Source organism: Anomaloglossus baeobatrachus, chromosome 1, assembly GCF_048569485.1.
Source record: "Anomaloglossus baeobatrachus isolate aAnoBae1 chromosome 1, aAnoBae1.hap1, whole genome shotgun sequence".
Lineage (NCBI taxonomy): Eukaryota > Metazoa > Chordata > Amphibia > Anura > Aromobatidae > Anomaloglossus > Anomaloglossus baeobatrachus.
Window position 1 is genome coordinate 923,574,023 of NC_134353.1, and position 8,815 is coordinate 923,582,837.

Sequence of the window (8,815 nt, forward strand, 5' to 3'; positions counted from 1 at the left end):
TACGTACACAAAAAAACGTTACTGTGGCCGTCATCTCCATCCAACGGACGAACATTTTTCAATGGATCCGTCGAATGACGGATGAAACGTGAGGTCATCCGTCGCTAATACAAGTCAATGAGGAATTAAAGGATCCAGTAGCATCAGTCGCCGGATCCGTTTTCTCAAAATTCAAAAAGCCTACAACCTACGATAACCCTCAGTCCAGTACACCACTGCGCAACCAGCTCTATCCTCACCTATTGTACCCTCACCCATTCCCTGTAGACTGTGAGCCCTCGCGGGCAGGGTCCTCTATCCTCCTATACCAGTCTGTTTTGTACTGTTATGGTTGTTGTACGTATACCCTCTTTCACTTGTAAAGCGCCATGGAATAAATGGCGCTATAATAATAAATAAGAATAATAATAATTGTGACTGATGGCAAAAAACTGATGTGTGATAGGGGCCTTAAACATCGATAGGGACCTGATAAAGAGGGGAAAAAAATAAAAATAGGCGATTGTTATAACATGCGTTCATGAGATCAATGAGAATATATATATATCTTAACCGAAATTGAAAATTCATGATTTTTTTTGTTGAAATACTAAAATAAAGTATAAATTGCATCCTATTGTTTGTTTTTGATCATTTGGAGACAATTGGACATTAAAGCGGCTATAAAATAATAAAGTATAGATGCTATAATATACAATATTTGACTTATGGAACATAAAATATAACAATATATAATGTTGCAGATTATCTATACGTAATAATGTAGCACCTTAAAAAGTAACATTTATAATTTGAGCTCAGTTATCTCAGCCATCTATGACATCACACTGTCGTTTACGCAGTTCTACATAGGACTGCAGCTCAACTGATGCAGCCACCGAGGAGTTAAATGATGAATTTAGCTTCACTACCATATTCATGCCACATACATAAGCAAGTCAATGAACGCTAATTAGTGGGTGAAAAGAATTACTTTCCCCTTCGCACATGCACACCAATCATGCCCTTTGACCTTTCAATATGGCTTAGCAGTGGCTAAGGGGTTAAATGTTGGCATTGTATACCACGGTGCACTTAATACGTGGCATGATAGCAATAGATTTAGGCATATATTTATATGGCGGCATTAAGCGGCACAGATACAGCATGAATATTATTTACAAAACATGCAATTCAAATTATTATTAGTATTATTATTATTTTTACGACACAATTACTATCTGTGCTATTTGCTACTAGTCCCAATATAAATATATATTATATATTTATATTTTTTTTATTATTATTTTTTTTTTTTTTTTTTTAAATCCTGAGTTTTATTGCAGCAGAATATATGTCGCCCTCCCAAGCCCAGCGAAAGCACATATGATAACGTGTTATTTTAATATTGCAAATGTCACGTATCGGTGCTTTGTGTCTTACAGTTAAATGCATACTCAATGGAAGAGGTACCTTGTTGCAATCTCTTCTCCCTGCCATGTAGGATCCATCCCAACGCAGCTCAGTCACTGCATTGTTCATGACTCTGATCTGCTTGAAACCAGTTCCAGCTGGATCTGGACACCGTACATAAAAAAGGGGCTATGGCATCCCTGGGATACAAGCCATTAGTCCCAAAATCATAGGCCTCGCTTAGCTAATTCTAGCAATATTTTTGCATTAATAAACCCCCTCCTCCTCAGGAGTATTAACCGTTTAACCTGCATTGATAATAAGCAGTATTGCAGGGAAGGATGGAGCAGGCCCCCTCGTCGCCAGACCTCGCTGCAGTGTCTAAGGCTCCTGTTACAGCAGGGAGAAAATTTAAAGGGGGCTTTATTATAAGGATCGAAAATGGCACTTGTATTTATGATCATTGCAGAAATTAAGAATTGATTTACAATAATCCAGATAGAACAGCCGCAGCTCTCTAGTTGTTGCAGAACTACAACTCTCAGCAGGCCCTGATGCCCACAGTGTCGTAAAAGCTGAGGAGACAAGGAGGAAGCCAGTGAAGTATCATATATTCTCATTTGGGAAATAGTAGACCTCTAAAATACAGACTCCCCCAGATACAGACTCCAGATCCCCCAAACCATTGCAGACCCCTGAACAAGTACAGATCATGGATGCTCCCAAGACCAATAATGACCACCTAATACCCTTGAATTAGACTAGACCTCCTAAAGACCCAATAATCCATTACAAACCCTAGACCGCCAAAATAGACCCCTGAAACCCAAATCAAAAATCAGCGCACACCCTAGAATAGACCTAAACACCTCTTGACTTCAGATCCCCTCTAAATACACAGTAGATCACCTAAACACAGACTCCCTGATTCCCCAAAATCAATAGCAACACCAGACTAGACATCTTAAATACAGACCCCTTAAACACATATGGGCCCCAGATCCTCCAAATCAGTACTACAGACCACTGTAGACCCCTGATTTCCTCCAAATCAATTCAGACCCCAAACAAGACCACTTAAAAGACCCATAAAAAAAGACGGACACTGGACTCCACCTAAATCAATACATATCCATCAAAACTAATATAGAACCCTGCCACCAAACCCCGAATCAATGCACAGCCATCAAAATATATAGACCCCTGTCCCCCACCCCCCAACTAATGCTGGACTATCAAAACTAATATAGACCCCTGTCCCCCACCCCCCAACTAATGCTGGACTATCAAAACTAATATAGACCCCTGTCCCCCCAATTAATGCAGAATCATCAAAACTAATATAGACCCCTGTCCCCCCACCCCAAAATCAATGCAGAGCCATCAAAACTAATATAGACCCCTGTCCCCCACCCCCCAACTAATGCTGGACTATCAAAACTAATATAGACCCCTGTCCCCCACCCCACAACTAATGCTGGACTATCAAAACTAATATAGACCCCTGTCCCCCACCCCCCAACTAATGCTGGACTATCAAAACTAATATAGACCCCTGTCCCCCCAATTTATGCAGAATCATCAAAACTAATATAGACCCCTGTCCCCCCACCCCAAAATCAATGCAGAGCCATCAAAACTAATATAGACCCTTGTCCCGCACCCCCTAATTAATACAGAACCATCAAAACTAATATAGACCCCTGTCCCCCACCCAAAATCAATGCAGACTCCATATTGTCTTCCTAATCTAACATAGACCCCCCCAGACCATTTCCCTTTGAATACATGCCCACTTTACACCAGAGCCTAGAAACTAACACTTGCCATGTTTCCCCATAGCAACCAATCACAGCACAGCTTTCATTTTCTCAACGCAGTTTAATAAATGAAAGCGGAGCTCTGATTGGTTGCTATGGGCAACTGTGCGCAGTTGTGATAAATGAAGGCCCAGATTTATAATGGAGTTGTACTTATTTTCACTCAGTATTAGGCCTTCTTCACACGTCTGTATAAAACACGTACCAATGTTTTCCATCTGTGTTTTTTCAATAAGGCTATAAAAAAAAAAATGAATAAAAAAGCTTCTCCAACATAAACATGTATAGTACACTGACGCCATTCATGTGCTGTATGTGTTTTTCACAGTTTTGTAAAAAACTGCAAGGTCTCTGTGAAAACATGGACATGTGACAATCACCATAGGTTATAATAGGTACGTGTGGTATTTGTGACCAAAATGGCTACCACACACACCAGAAACACATACATATGAAGGAGGCCTTAGGCTATATTCACACATTGCGTTTTTGCTTTCTTCAAATTTAAAGCTGCTTTTTACAGTACCAGTGAAAGCAACGAGATTCCAGAAATCTCCTGCACAAGATAGCTTTTTTCTTTCTGACTAAGGCTACTTTCACACATACAGTTTTTGCTGAGCGGCACAATACGGCGCTTTGCAGAAAAAACGCAACCGTTTTTTTTTTGCCGCCGGTTGCGTTTTTTCCGCATAGACTTGCATTAGTGCCGGATTGTGCCGCATGGCCTTGCGTTGCGTCCGGTTTTTGATGGATGCGGCATATATAGCCCATGCGGCGGCCGGATGGAACGTTGCCTGGCACGTTTTTTTGTGCGGCAAAAAAAAAAAAAATGCATCGCGCTGGATCCGGCGCAATTTACAATGCAAGCCAGTGGACGCCGGATGCGGCGTCCTGAGGTAAAAACCTCATCCAGCCTCTGGATGCGGTTTTTTTTAACTGCGCATGCTCAAGTATCAAGCCACATCCGTCAAAAAACGGACAGGCCGCATGGAAAAACTTATGTAACGGATCCGTTTTTTTCGCCGCATTCGTTGCATAGGTTTTTGAGCTGGATTGTGCTTGATGCAAAAAAACTGATGTGTGAAAGCAGCCTTACATGGTAAACTGCTGCATTTTTGAAGGAAGCAGCGTGTCAAATCTTTGAGCGTTTTTTCACCATTAGGCCAGAATCACACTTGCTAGTGCCTCGCGTGTAACTCGCGCGAGTCTCATGGTAGAACCCGGCATGGCCGCACACTCCCCAGACAGGAGCGGGTCGGTTGCATGTATCTCTATGCAGCTCAGACGCTCCTTTCTGTATAGTGGTTCTACCATGAGAGACTCACGCGAGGCACTAGCAAGTGTGATTCTGGCCTTAAATGCAATGCGAAAGTGAAACAAAATGTTGCAAAAACACAACCACTGCATTTTCACAGCCTTTGTGGTGAATAAAAGTAACTTTATTAAACATACGCTGTAGACAAATGACAAATCAAAAACGCAGCCCAAAAAAAGGCAACAAAAAACACAGCAAAAGTGCAGAAAAATCTACTTTTTGGAAGCTGTTTTTTTTAGTGCCAAGAAAGCAGGTTTTGGCTGCAGAAAAAAAAAAAAGCAAAAACAACATGTGAACATAGCCTAAGGGTACGTGCCCACGATCCGGACATGCTTTGTCCTTGACGCAACATGTCCTCTCTTGTGGGGCAGCAGCTGCTGTCCGCGGGAGACCGCCTAAGGCTGTGCGCGCACAGTGCGTTTTTCGCAGCGTTTTTGGTCTGAAATCTGTATGACTTTGCTTCCCCATCAAAGTCTATGAGTTTTTTTATTTTTACTGTCCGCACAGTGCAGTTTTGTTTTTGTGGTGACCACAAAGATGCAACATGTCAATTATTTCTGCGTTTTTGCCAGCGTTTTTCACCCATGCTATGCATTGGAAAAAAAACAGCAAAAAACGAGCAAAAAGGAATGTTTTTTTACGCGTTTTTTACCGCGGGTGCATTTTTTAGCGGTCAAAAACGCTGCAACTTTGTGGTCACAAAAAAGGGAGCGTGCGCACATAGCCTTAGGCTATGTGCGTACACTGCAGTTTTGTTTCTTCAGCAAAAAACACACCCTCTGGCATAAAAACGCAGCAAAAAAGTATGCCTTTTTGCCCATACGATTTTTGCCCTTGCGTTTTTTCACTATACGCAAAAAAAAAAAAACGCATGGAAAAATGCAAAAAGAAGTGACATGCTGCTTCTTTTGCATGCAGTTTAGGGCAACAAACTGCACCAGAAAGGCATCAAAAACTGAACTGTGCGCACAGGGCCTTTAGGCCTCATTTAGATGTCTGTTTTTCATGTCCATGTTCTATCTGCGATTTTCACTGATAGAACATGCACCCATTATAACCTATGGTGATGTTCAAGTCGGTGTTTTTTTGCAGACCAAATGGGAATTATGGGAGTTCTGGGGGGGGGAATAAAAAAAAATAAAAAAATCACTGTTCGTCTCATGGGAGAAAGTGGCACTTATCAATTTGCTGTGCGTCAAAATTCCGTTAATCCGGCATCTAATAGTACAGAAACTCCATTAATTCAGCACTTGCCCCCAGCTGCAAGAGTAATAAAACTGATCACCGATTATTAAAATCTTTTTTATTTTCTGCCTTTATGTATTCTTGTAGGCCCATTTGCTAATCTAGGTTTAACATGTCCAGAATCAATGGGTCTACGCACACATCCGTGTTTTCTCACGGACGTGTGTGTGTGTGCCGCACACGCGTGTCCTTGTGCTCCACACGGAAACAAGTCCATTTTTCTCCGGCAGCACTGAGATCACAATGAACGCACACTGATGTGATCAGTGTGACATCTACCAGTGAAAACACGTGTCTGAGATAAAATTATTTTCTAATTATTTTCTATACTCGCCTGTCTCCAGCGCTGCTGTCACTTGCTTCCGGGCCCGCTCATTATGCTCATGAATATTCACTGCACCGTGGACCCGGAAGCAGCAGCACCAGGGTTAGGTGAGTATAAAGTTCCTGTTCTCCGTGTGCTATCACGGATACCACGCGGAGAACACACGTGTGCAATATTACGGCACACGGATGGCCATGCGCACTTTCAACAGTCTTAAAAAAAAAAAAATATGGTGCATTACTCACCCTGCTCCAGTCCAGCGCTAAGTATTCAACACTAGTCTCGGTATCTGGTATTGTCTGCAGCCAATCATTGAACTCAGAAACGCTGAGCGGCTCATGCCTTCTACATTGATAAGATGTTAGCGCAGCAGACAACAACAGGCCCTGGGAGCTTCAGTGGAGACTCAGCACTGGACCTGGGGAGAGAGAATAAAGCTTAGTTCGCTTTTATCACTACAAACTGAGATTATGGGAAAAATTTATACTATAAAAAGACACCCCGTTTAAATGCTGCGGTAACAATTGACAGAGGCATTTATGAGGTCAAACAGCTGCAATCGGAAAGCTGGCACCCAGGTTTTATAGAGTGGGCTCCACTATACAACCCGCTCCATGCACACCTTTGGATGGCTCTGGACAATTGGTGCCATTTTCCCATGCGTGCATGCTAGGCGTGTTGGGATGCCACATGCAATCTGACCTGTCGGGAATGCACAGGATACCATGATCTGACAGTGATAATCCCATGGAGTCTCGGCCTCACGTGAATTAAGGAAGCCTGAGTGGAACCCGGCCCTGTGCCATTTGCTCCATTGTTTGGGTTCAACATCTTCAAGCTCCATTTAAAGAAAACAGGAAAAGCTGCAGCATTAAGAAGCTCATTCACATGCACAAAGCAAACCCCCTAAGGATGGGGGGCAGGGAGGGAGGATTTTGCATTGGAAGGGGGGGGGGGAAGGGGACATTGTCAATATGTGCAATTGCAGATAAAACAATCCATGTTATATGTTGCAAAATCCGATACATTGGCGCAAAGGTTCCAACCCAACGGATTAAAATATTACATAGACTTCTTATCGGTCGTAATCATCAAATGCAAAAGCCCCAAAATAAGGAGAATGGCGCACAAATGGTTACAGATCGTGCAGCCTGTAATCTAGCAATTCCGACTTTGCACGTAGACGACATTTATTTTCTTCTATGATCATTTCAAATTTGCAAATATAAAAATCTTTCTGATCACCGTCCCCCTTAATAAACAATGATGGTGGCAGGTAATTCCTAAAATAATAATAATAATGTGTGATTAATGGTGACATAGTAAATGTTCATGTTCCAACCACCTACCTGCAGATCTCTCCAGGAGAAGGGCTATATACTCTGCTGGATGAGGCTGTCATGGAAGGGAGGGAGTCCTGAGCTTGTGGAGGAAGGAAGCTCAGGCCTGGGCTGACACAAAGGAGCTCCGGCTGCCTGCGGGCCATCCCTGGAATAATGAGCTTTACCTCTGCAGCCATGACCGGGAAACATGATCTGTCAGGACGACTCAGGTTTCTACACAAAAAGGCTTTGCAATCTGCGGAGATTAGGCCTCAGATATTTATGGAATGCAAATGGTTTATTAAAACATCTGGGTTATTTCAGTGCTGCAAAAACTGTAAAGCCGTGTTCCCACATAGCATAAATGCGCATTTTTTTTTACCCCTCTGCATTTTATTTAGGCGCAAAATCTGCTGTGTTTATTAAACAATGCAATTTCGTGACAACTCGTGCCCACATTGCATTTGGCCTCCTTCACACATCTGTGTCTCCGGTACGTGTGGTGTCCGTGTCCACACGTACCAGATACACGTAGACCGATTAAAATCAATGGGCTTCCATACATGTCCGTTTTTTAACATGGACCGTGTGGAGCATGGGGACACAAGTGCAACATGTCCGTTTTCTGCCGGCAGCTCGGGTGTCACACGGACCACACACTGATGTGATCCATGCGACATCAGTGTGACACCTACCGGAGAAAAAAGAGGTCACTTAATAAAAAATAATTTTTATACTTAAAGGGGTGGTTCACTACTCTGCAATAGTGGCCACGTCTCTGTAAAACTAATAGGGGAGGCTTTTTCTAAATACCTTGATCAGGTAATTCTGCCTGTGAGCAGCTCTATCGCGGTCCGCTCGTCCCCATACAGTGACCTATGGGATCCGGTGATGTCACGTCAACTTCCTCTTGATCTGACCTCTGAGATCCGGTAATGTTACGTCAACTTCCTCTTGACCTGACATCACCGCGGCTGGCCCCAGTCTTCCTGAGTTACTGAGCTGTGGGCGGCGTTTCACCGCTCGTCACAGCAAGCAGGAGCGATGCTGGGCTGTGACGAGCGGTGAAACACCCACAGCTCAGTCAATCAGAAAGACTGGGGCCAGCCGCGGTGATGTCAGGTCAAGAGGAAGTTGACGTAACATCACCGGATTTCAGAGGTCACGGGGGGTCATTGCATGGGGTACAGCGGACCGCGATAGCGCAGGTCAGAGGCTGAATTGCCTGATCAAAATATTTAGAAAAAGCCTTCTCTATCAGTTTTACAGAGATGTAGTCACTACTGCACAGTAGTGAACCACCTCTTTAACTTTAAGCTTCTCATAAGCCAGATCAGTTACCCATATTTTGCACTGACGAGGGGCAATCACCCCGAAACACCGTGTCTGCAGATTT

The 8,815-nt window shown here is 43.3% G+C and overlaps 1 protein-coding gene across 3 annotated transcripts in view; it reads right to left on the minus strand.

Moving 5' to 3' along the window:
- Positions 1-7,622, minus strand: part of ZNF532 (zinc finger protein 532) — a 101,104-nt gene extending 93,482 nt beyond the window's left edge. For 2 of the 3 annotated variants that reach the window (XM_075327947.1, XM_075327935.1), the window contains exon 1: positions 1,453-1,518. The gene's annotated coding sequence lies outside the window, so the exon portion shown is untranslated. Of the gene's footprint in view, positions 1-1,452; positions 1,519-7,446 lie in introns of those variants that run through there. The other variant, XM_075327942.1, reaches the window with a different exon arrangement.
- Positions 7,623-8,815: the final 1,193 nt, after the last annotated feature.